This window comes from Cavia porcellus, unplaced genomic scaffold (assembly GCF_034190915.1).
Source record: "Cavia porcellus strain 051 isolate PalLab524CR breed Dunkin Hartley unplaced genomic scaffold, mCavPor4.1 scaffold_13, whole genome shotgun sequence".
In the NCBI taxonomy this organism is placed as follows: Eukaryota; Metazoa; Chordata; class Mammalia; order Rodentia; family Caviidae; genus Cavia; species Cavia porcellus.
The window spans coordinates 3,447,678-3,465,683 of NW_026947496.1; the positions used below are offsets into that span (position 1 = coordinate 3,447,678).

The 18,006-nt window shown below is 37.7% G+C and overlaps 1 pseudogene; it reads left to right on the top strand.

Annotated features, from left to right (window-relative positions):
* Window positions 1-18,006, top strand: part of LOC134478446 (prolactin-like) — a 107,275-nt pseudogene that overhangs the window by 41,824 nt on the left and 47,445 nt on the right.

An 18,006-nucleotide genomic window follows, 5' to 3' on the forward strand; every position in this document is an offset into this window, starting at 1 on the left:
GGTAAGACAAAACACAAGGCACCAGGGTTATGCCCTAGATATAAGAGAGGATACCATTGGGCTAGTGGATGTAGATCTAAAAAAGATGTTAATGGCAAATAATTGCCCCTGTTGCAGGGAAATGGGAATCAGGGTGAGCCCCAGGCCCCCAAACCCAAACAGATCAATGGGGCAGTCATCTTTGTTCCAGCACTCAACAATTCATTTCAGACTTCTTCAGAGCAACAGCAGGGAGTGCATGCCTGGACCTCAGTTCCACCACCCACACAATACTAACTTCTTAGATGGGGGTTCAGGCCGTCCCTACAGGAATCTTTGGCTCGCTACCAAAAAATACATTGGGCCTTATAATAGGGGATAGCAGCACAACCCTTACGGACTACAAGTCTTTCCTGGAGTGATAGATAATGATTACTCCAGAGAGAAAAAGATCATGGCATCATCTCCCAAGAACATTAATACCATCAGGGCGGAATAAAGATTTGCTCAATTGCTGCTACTACCCCTAATTCCAACTCCTAATAAAGTAGTTTCTCAACAGCAAGGCAATAAGGGACTTGGGTCATCAGATGTCTATTGGGCAAAAGCCATTTCAATAAAAAAGCCCCTTATGTCCCTGTGGTTAGATGGTTAAGAGTTTTCAGCACTAATAGACACAGGTGCAGATATCACTATCATCAAAAAGAGTGATTGGCCTGTGGCCTAGCCTTTATTCATTACCATGACTCATTTAAAAGGCATAAGTCAAAGTCAAAACCCAGAAAGAAGCTCAAAACTCCTAACTTGGAAAGATAAAGAGGGAAACCAAAGCCCTATACAACCTTATGTCCATAGCAGGTCTACCAATAAAACCTTGGGGCAGATATTTGCTGTATCACATGGCGCTAATCATGGGCAGCCCTAAAACTATTGTCACTGCCCAAACACTAAAAAATGTTTACTCACCTGGTCAAGATCTAGGGAAAAACAGTGCAGGAATTAGAAAATCCATTGAGACTCCCAAAAAGACTGATAGAGTTGGATTAGGCCATTTTCCATAGTGGCCATTGATTCTCCCATGGCCCATGCAGAAAAAATTACATGGCTACCAAAACAACCTATGTGGGTCGATCAGTGGTCTCTCACCTCTGAAAACTATTTGCTGCACAACAGCTGGTACAGGAGCAGCTTGAGGTTGGTCATATAGTCTCCAGTAATTCTCCCTGGAACACCCCTATCTTTATCATCGAGAAAAAATCAGGAAAATGGCGATTATTATAAGATCTTAGAGCAGTAAACAAAACCATAGTTTTGATGGGAGCCTTTCAGCCAGGCCTCCCTTTGCACGGTCTCATACCCCAGGCTACTTTAAAATTGTCATAGATTTACAAGACTGCTTCTTTAGTATCCCCCTGCACCCAGAGGATCAAGAACGTTTTGCTTTCAATTTGCCTGCTATTAACTTTAGAGCACCTGTGAAGAGGTTTCAATAGTGTATCCTCCCACAAAGCAAGTCAAAGAGTCCTACCTTGTGTCAATTCTTTGTCGCTTCAGCAATACAGACAGTAAGAGATTGTTGGCCACAGATGTATATCATTCATTCTATGGATGGCATTTTAATAGCTGGAAAGAATGGCAGTGATGTTATGAAATGTTATAATGCATTGGGGACCACCTTACAAAACAAGGGACTAGAGGTGGTCCCTGAAAAAGTACAACTTACAGATCCATATACAGATTTAGGATTTCAAATGAGGGGGCCCTGGATCTCTTCACAGAAGATACAACTAAGACTAGACAAACTTAAAACCTTGAATGACTTCCAAAAGCTTCTCAGAGATATTAATTTGCTTACCCCCTACATAAAACTTAGAAAAGGTGAATTAAAACCCCTTTATGACATCTGGCGGGGTGATCCTAATCCCATGTCTCCTGTTAAACTTACTCCTGAGGGGACACAAGATATAAATGTTGTAGAACAAGCCATCCCCTCTCAGGCTGTGACTTTTGTGCATTATGATAAAACCTTAAAATTTATTATATGTAAAACCACCCTTTCCCCAACTGCCTTCTTCTGGCAAACAGTACCCTTAATATAGGTCCATTTACCAGCTTCACCCAAAAAAGGCCATTGAACCCTACTATCAAGACATTTCTATCCTTATAATCTTGGGCATAAAACAAGGAAAATGTTACTTTGGTAAAAAAAAAAAAATGTTATATTTCCTTATACCCAAGAACAAATTGATGTGCTTATGCAGACTACTGATTTCTGGCCTATCACTCTTGCTTTCTATACAGGACTCATAGATAACCATTACCCCAAGACAAGCTTATTAGCTTTGCCAATAAACATACATTTATTTTTCCCACAGTCACAGCACTTAGCCCATTAAGCGATGCCCCCTAGTGTTACTGATGGCTCCTCAAAAGCTATGGCCACCTATGCCTTCGAATACAAAATTATAACCTTTCAAACAAACAGTACATTGGCCCAATTAACTGAATTGCATTCTGTCACTGCAGTTCTCTCTGCCTTCTCTACTCAATCCCTCAAAATACATACTGACAGAGCATATATTTCCCATTCTGGACCCCTATTAGAAACAGCTGGCCAGATTAAAATGCCTCCAATACCAGAGAACTATTTAAACAGATATAGATGCTAATTCATAAACTCACCCATTTTTTATAGAGCACTTACGTGCTCACTCTGGGTTACCAGACCTCTGTCTAAAAGAAATCATAAGGCCAACCAGGACACTGGAGCACAAGCTCCTCATGTGCATTGACCATTATCAGCATCAATGGCCTCAATAAAAAAAAATATCACCATGGTTCCAAACACCCATTAGCTACATCATCTCAATGCCCAAACCTTTGGACTCATGCACAAAATTACCACACAACAGGCCAGAGAGACACTTAAAAATTGCCCTTCTTGCACCACACACCTCCCAATTCCACATCTTGAAGTTAATCCTAGAGGATTAATACCCAATGCATTATGGCAAATGATGTTACCCATATTCCTGACTTTGGGGGGCTGGGGATTTAGCTCAGTGGCATAAGTGCCTGCCTTGCAAGCAGGCAGTCATGAGTTCGATCCCTGATACTGATAAAAAGGAAAAAGACAAAAAATAGATGAATTCCTGACTTTGGTCATCTCCAATGTGTTCATGTGATTGTGGACACCTTTAGAGGCCCCATTTTTGCCTCCCTCCAAACTGTAGAAGCTACCAAATATGTAGTCAGCCACATGCTCACTGCCTTATCAGTCTTAGGATGCCCACAACAACTAAAAACAGATAATGGTCCAGGCTATGCTAGCTCTGCTTTTGCTCATTTCTGACAACACCTTAATATTCAATACATAAAAGGCATACCTTATAGCCCTCAGGTTCAAGAAATAGTTGATAGAACACATCTCTCCTTACAACTCACCAATGAAAAAAAAAAAAATGGGGGAATGGTACCCCTCTAGGGTGTAACCTAGAAACATCTTATTTCATTCCCCACTTATCCTTAATTTATAAAATTTGGATTCCAATGGACAGTCAGTAGCCACTTGCTTTTAGCATATTGAAACACAAAAACAATATGCCTCAGTATTATGGAAAGGCCCCCTGACTAACTCATGGCATGGCCCAGACTCAGTGCTTATATGGGGCTGTGGATCAACATGCATTTACAAAAACAATGAAATCTGCAAGATGGTTGCCAGAACAACTGGTTAAACAAATAGATCAAGTTAAACAAATAGAAGCCAATCTCACATGTGGCTCCAGGGATCAAGAGAGCTCTGAGAGAATTTCTCTATTTTTCTTTAGGATAATGAAACAAAGAACCTGGATCTTGTCAATGGGAATCTTGGCAATCCTGCCACTAATGGTAAGGAGTAGTTTTGGAAATCCAGTAAATATCAGGGAGCTACATAAACAAATTTTTGATGCCCCATGTGATTGCAGGGAAGGTATTGTCAAAGTCAAACCCACCAGTTATACCAGGTCTGCAGACTGTGGCTATAAAATAGCATTCCTCACATATACTCAAACTATTGGAGGGGGTTTTAATCAGGGCTATCAATGCTATCTCAAACGTATTTTCACCCCTACGATCAATAACCAATGCCATGTACAAAGGAATGCCATATATTCCATGCCACAATGCAATCTTTCAGTTACAATTCAGTATGGGAATGCATGGCACTAAACAATAAGACTTATTTTACAGCCATTCTACAAAGCACCTTTCATGGCACTTTTGGTGGCAATTGACCCAACATTCCACAGGTCCTTTGTAATCCAAAATATGCCCAAGCCTCATGGAGCATCACTCTAGGCAAACCTGTCTGCTGGCACTGCATTGCTCCAATCCATATCTCTGATGGTGGTGGACCACAAGATAATATTAGGGAAGCTATGACCCAAAAACAAATAAAAACAATTATAGATGCCGTGTTTCCAAACATCCATTATCACCCTCTGGCATTCTGCAAATTGCGAGGAGTCAGTTTAGACACTCAGACCTCAGATATTCTAAAAGCCACAGATAAGTCTCTGACTGCTTCCAATCCTGATTTAGCTAAAGATTGCTGGTTATGCATGTCCATGAGCTCTCCTATGCCTCTTGCCATCCCTTCTAACTTTACCCCACCTAATGACACACAGAAGGATTCCTTAAACTGTAGTGTCCACCCCCCTTTTAGAGTACAGCACATAGGCTTTAAGGATTACCACTGTATACAGGAAAGATTTCAAAATGATGGCTTTGATCTTGATATTGGATTTGTCACCTTCACTAACTGCAGGCAGATATGTAATAACAGCTCCCCTGTCTGTCCCCTAAAGGACAAGTGTTCGTCTGTGGGGGAAATTAAGCCTTAACATTCTTACCTGGCAACTGGTCATTGTTATGTGTCACAGCTATGCTGCTGCCTGACATAGATGTTATATTGGGAGATGAGCCTGTTCCCATCCCCAGCCTTGATTTCGTTACGTGCCATACCAAGATAGCAGTTCAGTTCATCCCACTCTTGGTAGGGCTGGGCCTTTCAGGATCCCTAGCAACAGAATCTTCAAGACTGACAGTTGCTTTACAATTCCATGCCAAACTTTCAAACTAATTAATTGATGATGTTCAGGCCTTATCTGGCACTATTCAAGATATCCAAGATCAATTAGATTCTTTAGCAGATGTAGTCCTCCAAAACAGAAGGGGATTAGACCTTCTCATGGCAGAGCAGGGAGGGATCTGTTTAGCTTTACAGAGACGCTGCTGCTTTTATGCAAACAGGTCTGGCATTGTTCAAGATAAAATAAAAAAGCTACAAGAAGATCTGGTGAAAAGAAGAAAAGAATTATTTTAAAGCCCTCATTAGAGTGCCTAGAATGGAATCTCGCCCTATCTCCTTCCCCTGCTCAGAGGCTTTCTCTCACTGTTAATCTTGCTTTTGCTAGGACCTTTTCTTTTTAATAAGTTGATGGCTTTTTTCAAACAACAGTGGATGCCATAAAAATGTAACCTATACAGATCCATTACCACAGGCTTGAAATGGCTGATAGAGAAGCTTACATGGAGCCAGATTATGATAATGCTTTGTGAAAGCATGCTGTCCTCTCCATTTCTCTTACCTTGGTGAGATAGATTGGATAGCCAGAGAAGGACAACTGGGCCTCACATGGGATGCCAGCCACCACCTAAGATAGGAACTGGGCTTCTCACTGCCCTGCCTTGCAGTGATGGGTAAGGATAGGTTGGCCCCATGTGGAAGGGCACTTACCCAAGACAGGCACAGTCTCATCAAGGATCCATCCTCTTATAAGCCTCTATATTTTAAGAAAAGTGGGACCTGTGGAGAGCTATGACTGGCCTGCATTATATAACAACACTGCCTCCAACTTATGACAACCAGTAGTCATCTTAAATGATAACTTATAGTTAAGTTTGTAGTTCTTAGATAGTTTCTGCTTCTCCATGACCTGCTGTTTCCCCAATAGTAAGGCTCTCTTTAGTACTAAAATAAGTTTCACTTGCTCCACACCCTGCCCATAAGCCCGAAGCCAATCACTCTTCCCTATTGATTGAGACCACCTGCTGTTGCCTAGCTATCAGCTGACGTCAAGAGCCTTGCCCCTCACTCCCCCATATTCTACATATATGTGACATTGCCTCTCAATAAATGAGACTTTATCAGAATCCTGTCTTGTCTCTATTCCTTGTGCCTCTTGTCCGTTTTTCATCCCCACTCCTCCTCTTGGGTTCCCATTGACCTACCTGCAGGTTGGGAAATTGTATCCAGTCTGGGACACCCCAGGAGAACCAATGGCTCAAACAGAAACTTGTAGGCGAACCCACAACACCTCAACACCTCAACACAATAGCTTCTTCTTCTCCAAGGTCTCTATTTGTGTGGGTAAATTTCCTTGGGTGGAATATCTATGCTCAGTACCATGCTGACGTAACCTACCTGGCATTAAGTTGACCACCAGTTCTTAATCCATAACACATAGCATGAATGATTTATAATTAGTTTTTACCATATTAACTGAAAAAAAAGCCACTATCCTATACCATTTTAAAATCCTATCACAGCCTTATAACTGATGAATCACACATGCGTTGTTTAGATTCAAAATCAAGCACTGCTTAAGCTAAGGTAATTAGAAGATCCTATTTCAAAGATGTTAGGGTTAAGTTTTTTACTCAGATATTTGATAAAATGGTTTGTGATATCAAAATATGGCAAAAACTTACCATAGAAAATGATTATTCTTGAATTCACGCATCTGTCCATATAACTTCAGTGATAAGTTCAATTTCTCATGTTGCTTTAGATGCATAGAATATAAATTTAGGGAAAGTGACCACAAATATAATTCATTATACTTAACATCATGTAAAAAAATCTCTAAGTGGTGGATGGATGCTTGAATCCAAAACTGACACATTTTGTAACACTTTCCAGAGTAACCTATGTCACAGAATGCTACTTGATTAAGCATTATTTGCAGCATTTCAACCTCTGTCTTTGAAAATGAAGAAACAAAAGATAGGAAAAAAGTGCTCTAAGGGATACAACTGCAAGTGTGTTTAAGTGTGTTAGGATAGATGACCATATTACAGTGTTTTTGTTGGATCATTGAACACAACTGTTTGCAGTCTCACTGTTTTAATGTCAACATTGTATGCTGTGATGCTGTGACTTGAGCAACTATTTCTAAGATGACAATGTTTAATCTATTAACTGGTGATTTCTTACTTTTTTTTTTTTTGTAGTCCTGTATTACTTGTACCCCAACACTGTTTTGTCTTGTTTTTTTTCTTTTTTTTCCCCTTATAAATAAAATTTAAAAAAAAGAAAATGAATAAACAGTGGGCTAGGCCTTCTGCTTACAGCGTGATGTCAAATGTTTGAGTGAATATGTGTTAACATGTACATCTATCTGACCTCAGGAAAACTCTGTGTTTTTATCATCTTAAAATTCTCTGCTGTGAGTGCTGATAACTAAAAGATTTAGACATGGCTGCACATCAATATGCCATAGGTTATTTATTTGTTAAAGTATTCTAATTAATTATTTGTCAAATCTACCTTGCTCAAATTCATCCCATTTCAAATCCAAGTAACCAGTCAATCATGCTACACTCTATAAAGTAGGTGAATAATTTCTATAACTTTATATTTACTTGCTCCATGCCTGTTTCTTAATCAATACGTAGTGATAATGATGCAAATTTAAATACATGCTAAAACCAAAACCTATAGAGAAATATATATATATATATATATATATATATAATAAGTCAATATGAATATATATATATATATATATATATAATAAGTCATCATTCACATATGTCATACAAAGAAGACAAAGTAGAGCATGTAAAGTCAAGGAAAATGATAGCCATCTAATCAGTGCATGTCTGGAGACCAAAAACAATTTTAGTTATTCTATGTCTCATGTTCTTTGCATATATATTTTGAAGTTTTGGCTAAAAGAGCAATAATAAATGAGAAACTGTCTAATTTTTATTTTTTAAATTTTAAAACCATAAATGAATACACATGATGATACAGATTTTGCAAACATAATAATTGAAAATTAACACTGCATAATATGCTGCATATTATCTTCAGACTAGTTATTCCAAATATCAGATACAGGCATGAAAGCAATGATCAAACATTAGAACAATGAAAACACAATCTAGTTTTTGATGAACTAAAAGAGATCAATAGTATAATTAAACATTATGTATATAATTATATGTTGTATAACCATTATATATGGTATATATATTATATAACCATTATATATAATATATATATAATTATATATATTATGTATATAATGGTCAATTATACTATATATATATATATATATATATATATATATATATAATCTTTTGTTTTCTTTCTTTTGTCTTTTCTCAAATTCCAGTTATTGTTTCCTTCTGAGTAATTTCATTCACTCACAATATCTACTTTATATTTTGTACATTATTTAGATTCTCACAATAGGTAGATAATATATTTACATATGCAATTCTGATTCATTTCACTTATGAATATGGTATCAAATGGCATCTATTAATCTTAGAAAATCTCATTTATCTTCATTGTATTTGAGTGATACTCCATTGTATAAGAATATCACATTTTAAAATCTCATTTGGTAGTTTATAGACATTTGAGTTCTTTCAAAGATTTAGCTGTCTCATATTGCACATATATCACTGTGGTATGACAATTTCAATTCTGAAGGTTATCCAGAAGTGAAATAACTGTGTCAAATAGAATGTCTACTCCTATTTGTTTGAGAAATTTTGACAACAGTTTCCCCAGTGCTTGCATCAGTGTAAACCCCAACAGTGGAGAAGGGTTCCTTTTCTGCACAGCCCCACCAACATTTGTTATTGCTTATTTTGTTGATGATAACCATTCTTTCTGGATTGAGATGTTGTTTTAATTTGCATTTCTCGAGTGAACAGAGATGTTGAATATTTCTCCATATATTTATTTTCCATTTTGATTCTTTATCTGAGAAGTGCACATTCATCTCAGATACCCTTTTTGACTGGGGTCTTTGAGTGTGGGTGGTCTGATTTTTTTCAATTCTTTATAAATTCTTGATATAATCCTTTTGTATGAGGGACTGATAGATAAATTTCTTTTTTTTACCATTCCTTGAGTTTTGCTTTCACTGTATTTTGTTTCTTTTGAAGTGCAAAACTTTTAACAAGATGAGTTCCTTTTTGCTGATTCTTTAATTTCTAATTTATATTAAATGAAATTTAAATACATTGTGACACTGAGGAAATAACAATAAAGATCATATAAAAGCTTCAATAATCCTAGATTCTAACAGAAATCATCTCCAGATCTCTCCTGCATCATTTCAATCATTTTCATGTAATGTAATTACTCCAAAATCCATTCCTATCCATACATCTAAGCAAAATGAATGAGAAATAAAATATTTCTAGATGTTTCAAAGTATAGGGTCATCTCAGTGAGAAACACTGAAGACTGGGAAGAGTGAGGAGAATATGTGATCAAATGTGTCTCTGAATGCTTCACAGGTTCATAATCCACATCTGAACTTGGGCCAGGGACAGCCAGGCCTACTCTGCTCAAATGTGCTTCTTGGCCTGATCACCACCCTGGATGCCAAGGGGACATGTGCATGCACCAAACAGTGATGTGCTGGCTTCACCACCATATTGGGTGGGTTACTCTGAAAATGTAGCTAATGGCAAGAGTTTCCAGGTTTATGTGGTTTATTTATTGATTTTTTTCAAAGAGCAACCAAAAAATGAATTTTCAAAGCAAATTAATAGGATAACAATGGTTAATACACTGCTTTTTAGTAACTTTAAATAAGTAACTCAAAGTACAAAATATATGTATTTAATTGTGCAAACAATAGTAGGGCAATCCAAAATATGAAATGGCAAGAAATTGTTACAAAGGAAAGAGAAACTGTAATGGGGCATAGAGAGAACAGCAAAGGACAAGATAGATAAGGTAGTTGTACTACTAACTTATCTGATACATCTGACAGAAATATGTAACAGCAGGAAGTGATTCTCTTTTCAAATTCTGTCTATGTGCAAGAGCAATTGTCTACAAATCAAAGTGGAAGGTGCCCCTTACACACTTTCTCCCACATGTATTCCAGGAATATAGCACCAGGTCAGGTGTTCAGCAGAGGCAAGGCTTACCAAAGGAGGGATGTTCTGGGGAACTTTGAAAATTGATAATTGAGGGGCTGGGGATTTAGCTCAGCGGCATAAGCGCCTGTGTTGCAAGCAGGCAGTCGCGAGTTTGATCCCCAGTATCGATAAAAAAAAGAAAAAGACAAAAAAAAATTAAAGAAAATTGATAATTGAGAGTGGGGTGTGTCTGGATCTAACCAGGGTCAATTTTGATGCTGCTTCTGATGTCAAGCCTGCTCCTGTGGAAGAACGTGGCCTCTCATTCTCACTGTACTGCTAAACTTGGCCACAGGACTACACTGCCACATCTGCTTGGGCACACAGACATTTTGTCTCATTATATCCACATCCTCACTTCAGAACTGTGCCAAGAATTGTAAGTACCACTCTTTTCATCTCTTCTCAGTGGGAACTGTACCAAAAATTCTTGATAAGGAGTACAATTTAAATAAGAAAACCTTATCACAAAAATTTAAAGTAGTATTGATTGATGTGGTGAAAGAAAACATAAAGCCAATAAAATATAAAATACTGGTGAAGCAAGGTTTATGATATCTATGATTGACAAAAATTTGAATATTTACCAGTCTTTCCTTACTTCAGTTGGATTTTTTAAATGCATATTCTTGATATTAGTCACTGTTATTTGGGCCTAAGGAAGCATCCTGATTTCTTCCTCTAGCCTGCAGGGATAGTCCATGGGCATTCCTCATGTAGTGCACCACAGATGCCCAAAACATAAGAACAGCTTAGAGGAGAACTGCGTAGATCAAATAGAATTGAACTAAATGATTTAATTTCAATTTAAGTTCAAATATGGAAAGAAATCTAAATTTTCTGAGACCACAAAACACAAGGAAGAAGTAAATCAAAATTTCCACTGTAGGGGATAACAGAATGTGGATTAGCAGTGAACTTGTTTCCAAGTAAAGTCAGATTTAGCAGTATGCTCAGGCTACTACAAGTTCAGTGTTGCATTAGAGGACACGTTAGGGCTGAGAACACAAAGGGACTGCACAGAGAACTGGCCCATGTTTGTGATATATTCAGATCACACAATTTTGTAATGCATTCCTGTCTTCTCATTTGGCATTTTTGACTTGCCCTGGGTATTATACAAGGTCTTCCTAAAGTTCTTTCTTAGTTTTCACAAAATTTGCTCTTTAAATCATCTCTGTAATCTATTGATGTTTAATCTCAATCTGTTCCTTAGGATTTTATTGAATTATTTTGTCTGTTTTGTGACTTAAGTTTTTTTTTTTAACAATAAAACATATATTTTTAATTGATGATGAACTGGTAAGTTGTATGTATGTAGAAAAAGATCTACCTGAAAGAAAATATGATTTTTATATTTGTTAAATGAGAGTATACCAGTTTTAACCCTGGAGAAGCAAGAGGTTAAATATATGTACATGGACACACACGTATCACTTTTGGGCCAAATGCTAAAGCAATGTTTTACTTAACACAGTTAAATTTTGAAGTTTTGTTGTTTTTCATGGCTGTGTTCCACATTTGTAGTAACCAGAAAGCTGTAAAATTAAGGCATAGCAAATAGAGCATGGGAGGTCAGAAAAGTTAGTTGGCAAACAATGCATTTCTCTAGCTAGTGGAAAATTAGGTAAAAAGGTAAGTTTCTAACTCTGTATTTTCAGATATTTTGCAGCCCTCCTTTAGAATCAATTACACAGCATTATATGTAATGACATTAAGCAGGTAGGTTCCTATTGTCACTTCCCAGCCCAGCTTACTGAATTTTCCTTTGTTTGAAGACAACCCTGTACTCCCAGGACATAGGCATCTTTTCAGTGTTAAGGAAAAGGTGCCACAACACCACCTGGATCACCACCCTAGGTGACAAGGAAGAGACCCTGAAGATGAAGGTGAATTTCTGCCCAGCACCACTTGCAGCCTGGAGCAAGTGTCTGGGTTTGTAGGTTGTAGGCTCTAAGGAGTGCTGTGGTCTCTGGTGACAGGAACCACACTGCAGAGCAGAGCAGCACGATTAGGAGCAGTGAGAGCCATCACACTGTACCTGGAAACAACAGGGAAAATCCATTGCTGAAGAAACACTGTGCAAGATCTGTAAGCTGGAAATGCAGATGATCTTATCTTAACAAACACCCGACACCTAGGATTTTATGTGAGAAATGTGGGTGCTGTTTACACAGTGCAGGTTAATGTTGCTCCTGAGTGGGTCTTGGTTGCTATCCTGACCCTGCACCATCTCTATGGCACTAGGATCTCCTCACTTATGATTTTGCTTCTGCTCCTGCAGTGCCCACTCCTTCAGTACACACTTGCTCTAACCCTGAGCCTGATTCCACTGAAAGTCACACCATTGTGATTGTACCTTTTCATATCATGATGCCATGTGTGACTCTGTCCTCTGCTTGGATGACAGAAGAGCAAACCTATCAAAACTTAATAATTTATCCATGGTCTATTTTCTACCACTAAACCTATGCTTTTTGAATTTTATGCTATAGATGTAGTGTTAATGAAACTTTAAGAACATCTCTTCTGGAGCTCAAGGGCCCACCCAGAGCCCAGCCATACTGGGCTGTGCTTGGCAGGTTTCAGGCCTGCCCAGGAAATGCCCAGAGACTTCCCAAATTGGGAAACAACTGGGGGGTAAGTCCATGCACCATCTGGAGCCCTGGGGAGACTTTAAGAACATCTTTTGTGGAGCTCAAGGACCTTCCCAGAGCCCAACCACACTAGTCACTGATTGACAGGTTTCAGGCTTGCCAGGACATGCCCAGTGACTTCCCCAAACCAGAAACACAGCTGGTGGCTGGAGTGAATCCTAGCCATCCCAAACATTGGGTAGACTTTAAGGACATGTCTTCCTGAGCACAAGGACCCACCCAGAGCCCAGCCATACTGGGCTGCATCTGGAAGGTTGTAAGTGATACATGTGTGCCCAGGACATGCCCAGTGACCTCCAAAACTGGGAAACAGCTGGCTGGGAAAAGTCTGTGTGCCCTCCAGAGCCCCAGGGAGACTTAAAAACATCTCTTCTGGATCTCAAGGACACTGGGCTACATTTGGCAGGTTTTAGGCTTGCCTAGGACATGCCCAGTGACCTCCCAATTTGGGATACAGCTGGCTAGGGTAACTCTGCATGCCATCCAGAGCCCCCAGGAGACTTTAAGAACATCTCTTCCAGAGCTCAAGGACCTGCCCACAGCCTAGGCACACTAGACTAGCCTTGGGAGCTTTTGTGGCTTAACTATATTATGGCTAGTGAACTTCTTCAATTACAGGATTTGAGAGTAGGTGAAGTGAGTTCCAAAGCATTGATCTTTGCCTGGGGAGAGCTTCAACCCACCATCAACAGTGGTTAGTTGCCTGCCCAGCTACCTGAAACACTGAAAATAGCATGGGAGGGCCTGAGAGCCTAACAGGACCAGGATCAGCAACTTCCATTCACTCCCAGGAGCCTAGGGCATTGGAGACAATTTCCAATACATCCAGGGGAAGCCTGGGAGCAACACTTGAAACACAGAAATACAGGAGAATGACAAAGTGAAAGACCAAAATGCAATCTCAACCCTCCAGCCAATCCCAAGAAACATTAGGAACTATGTACATAAAAGAAAATATATGCCATACACCTGAAATATCTAAAATAATAGCAACTGAGAAAAAGAAGTACTCCAGGAAGCTTTAAAGAAATTCAAACTAGAAATAATCTCCCAGGTAAAAGAAGAAATGATAAAAGTAATGAAAGAGACGTGAGCATACCTAAAGAGGACACAGTTAAAAAATATTGGAGGAACCAAACAAAAATGTAGAATCCCTGGATGAACAATGTAAGAAAAGAACAGAATACATAAAGGAGATGCAAAGAGATTTACAGGAAATCAAAATTCCATTGAAAGTTGTAAAAACCACCTCAATTAAAGTGAAGATAGAATTTCATACCTTGAAGACAGGATTGCAGCTAATGAACAAGAAAGGAAAAATATTTTTAAAATTACAAGGAATCAGGAAATAATTAAACAGCTGTAAGATGATGTGAAGAAAAACAGCATATGATTCACAGGGATAAATGAAAAAGAAAGGAACAACATAAAAGATGCCAAGAGAATATTTAGAGAAGTAATAGCTGAAAATTTCCCAAACAAGAGAACAGAAATTGACATCAGATCAGTGAAGCATATAGAACTCCAAATAGTTATAACCAAAATAAAACTATACTCAGACATGTAATAATTACCATCCTAGAAATCCAGCATGAGAATAGAATATTAAAAGCTGTCAGAGTGAAAAGACAGATCACCTATAAAGGAAAACCTATCAGAGTAACAGCAGACTTCTCAGCACAAACAATAAATTCAAGAAGAACATGGAGTGAGGTATTTCAGATCCTAAAGGAAAATGATTTCCAACCTAGGCTTATGTACTTTGCAAAACTGTCCTTCAGAATCAATGGAGAAATAAGATACTTCCATAAAAAAGAAAAGCTGAAGAACTTCTTGATCCGCAAGCCAACCCTGCAAAGAATATTGAAAGACAGTTTAGATACACTTAGGAAAAACCACTAAGGAAAGCAGACAATAAAACAGAGCAGAAAGATTACATGTCAATGATAAACCAACATATAACAGTTATAACCATTAATTTAAATGGTCTCAGTGTACCAATTAAAAGAAACAGACTGGCAGAATGGATCAAGAAACAAAATCCAACCATATGCTGTCTACAAGAAACCCATCCAACCCAAAAGAATGCTCACAGACTGAAAGTCAAAGGATGGAAAACAATACTTCATGCAAAAGGAACCCCCCAAAAAGTGGGGGAGGTATTCTGTTTGCAGACAATGTGAACTTCAAGTGAATAATGATCAGGAGAAATAAAGCAGGTCATTACATACAGGTTAGGGGAAAACTTCAAGAGGAAGAGATAACAATCTTAAATATATATGCACCAACTTCCACAGTACCCAGTTATATAAAGGAAGTATTAAAAGAAATGAAAAACCAATTTATCAGTAACACAATTATAACAGACCTTAACACACCATTGACACCAAAGGGACAGATCAACCAGACAGAAAATCAGCAAAGAAATAACAGAACTGAATCACATCTGTGAACAAATGGACTTGATAGATATATACAGAGTGTTCCAGACAACACCATCAGAATAAATATGCTTCTCAGCAGTACAGGGGACATTCTCTAAAACAGATAATATATTAGTCCACAGAACATATTTAATGAATGCAAAACAGATGAAATTATCCCATGTATATATTGTTGGATCATAGTGCCATGAAATTAAAAATTAATGTAAAAGATACAGCAAAAATCCCATAAGCACATGGAAACTGAATAACACACTTTGAGTAATCAGTGGGTCAAAGGGGAAATTAAAGAAGAAATTAAGCAATACCTACAAGCAAACAAAAATATAAATACAAATTACCAGAATCTATGGTATACGATGAAAGCTGTCCTAGAGGGAAATTCATTGCCCTGAGCTCCCACATCAGAAAAACAGAACGAATACAAGTAAATAACCTGATGCTACACCTCAAACGTCTAGAAAAAGAAGAGCAAGTCAAGCCCAAAGCCAAAAGAAGGGAAAAAATTATAAAAATCAACAGAAAATAGTGCAATAGAGACTAAGAAAACAAAGCAAAGAGTTAATGTATCAATGAGTTGTTTCTTTGAAAGAATAAATAAAATCAATAAGCCCCCAGCCAACCTTATTTTAAAAAGGGAAGAAAAAGCTCAAATTCATGCAATAAGATATGAAAAAGGCAAAATCACTACAGACTCTGTATCAATACAGAAGATCATCAACACCTATTTTGAAAACCTCTACTCTCATAGGTTTGATAACACAGAAAATAGAGATAGATTCCTAGAAACATATGAAGTATCAAAGCTATGTAAAGAGGATGTAAAACTGCTGAATAACCCAATATCTATTAATGAAATCAATAATGTAATTAAGTCCTTACCTACAAAGAAATGCTCAGGCCTAGACACATTCACTGTGGAATTCTACAAGAAACACAAAGAAGCCTTAATGCTGACACTTCTCAAATTTTTCAATGAAACTGAAAGGGAAGCAATCCTTCTAAGTCACTTCCTGAAGCAAATATTACTATAGTACAAAAACCTGAGGAAAGACCCAACTGAAAAAGAGAACTGCAGGCCAATCCCCCTAATGAACACAGATGCAAAAATCCTCAATAAAATATTGGCAATTAGGATGCAGCAAATCATTAAGAAGATTATACACCATGACCAAGTGGGATTCATTCCAGGCATGCAGGGATGGTTCAACATATGTAAATCAATAAATGTAATCCACTATATCAATAAAGCCAAAAGTAAGAATCACATGATCATTTCTATAGATGCAGAAAAAGCTTTTGATAAGTTCCAACATTCATTGATGGTAAGAACTTTACAGAAAATTGGAATAGATGGTCTTTATCTCAATATAATAAAGGCTACCTAAGACAAACCAATAGCCAGTATCATACTAAATGGCCAAAAATTGAAGGCGTTTATTTTAACATCAGGCACAAGACTTGGATGCCCTTTATCACCACTACTACTTAATGTAGAACTGGAAATGCTAGCCAGAGCAATAGGATAAGAGAGAGAAACAAAAGGGGTAAAGAAAGGAAGAGAAGAAGTTAAATTATCATTATTTGTGGATGACATGATATTTTACATAGGAAACCCCCAAGTCTCAATTGAAAGACTCTTAGACATAAGAAATAAATTTAGCAATTTTTATTTGTACAATGTCCATACTCAAAAATGAATAGCATTTCTATACACTAACACCAAGATCACTGAGAGAGAAATAAGAAAAGCCACACCCTTCACAATAGCAACCAAAAAAAAATGAAATATTTAGGAATTGTTGTCACGGAAATAGTGAAAGACCTATTCAAGGAAAATTATACTGAAAAAGAAATTGAAGAGGATCTCAGAAAGTGGAAATACATCCCTTGCTCATGGATAGGAAGAATAAATATTGTAAAAAAGATCACTCTCCCAAAACTCCTATAGAGATTCAATGCAATCCCAATAAAAATACCACCAACATGCAGAAACTTTTTAATAAGAAGTGGTCCCAGTTATTGATTCTGGGAAGTATTTCCCGTGCGGTTTGAGTCCTGTTCATGAATTCTTTACCTACTCCTATGTCTCCAAGGTTTCTACCTAATTTGTCTTCCAATAGATTTAGTGTTTCTGTTTTAATATTCAGATCTTTGACCCATTTAGATTTTAATTTAGTACATGGTGATAGACATGGGTCTAGCTTTAGTTTTCGGCAAATGGAGAACCAGTTTTTCCAGCACCATTTATTAAAGAGACTGTCGTTCTTCCAGTGAACCTGCTTGGCTCCTTTATCAAAGATAAGGTGGTTGAGTGTGTTCGTAGTTGTGGTTGTATCTTCTAATCTATTCCACTGATCTTCGGCTCTGTTTTGATTCCAATACCATGTTGATTTTACTACTGTTGCTTTATAGTATAACTTCAAGTCAGGGATTGTGATGCCTCCTGCTTTGTCTTTGCTGCTTAGAATTGCCTTTGCGATTCTAGGTCTCTTCTGGTTCCAGATGAAATTTAGGAGTGATTTCTCTAGATCTATAAGGTATGTTGATGGAATTTCTATTGGGATTGCATTGAATCTGTATAACAGTTTTGGGAGAATGGCCATTTTCACAATGTTTGTTCTTCCTATCCATGAGCAAGGGATGTCTTTCCATTTTCTGAGATCATCTTCAATTTCCTTTTTCAGTGTATTATAATTTTCACT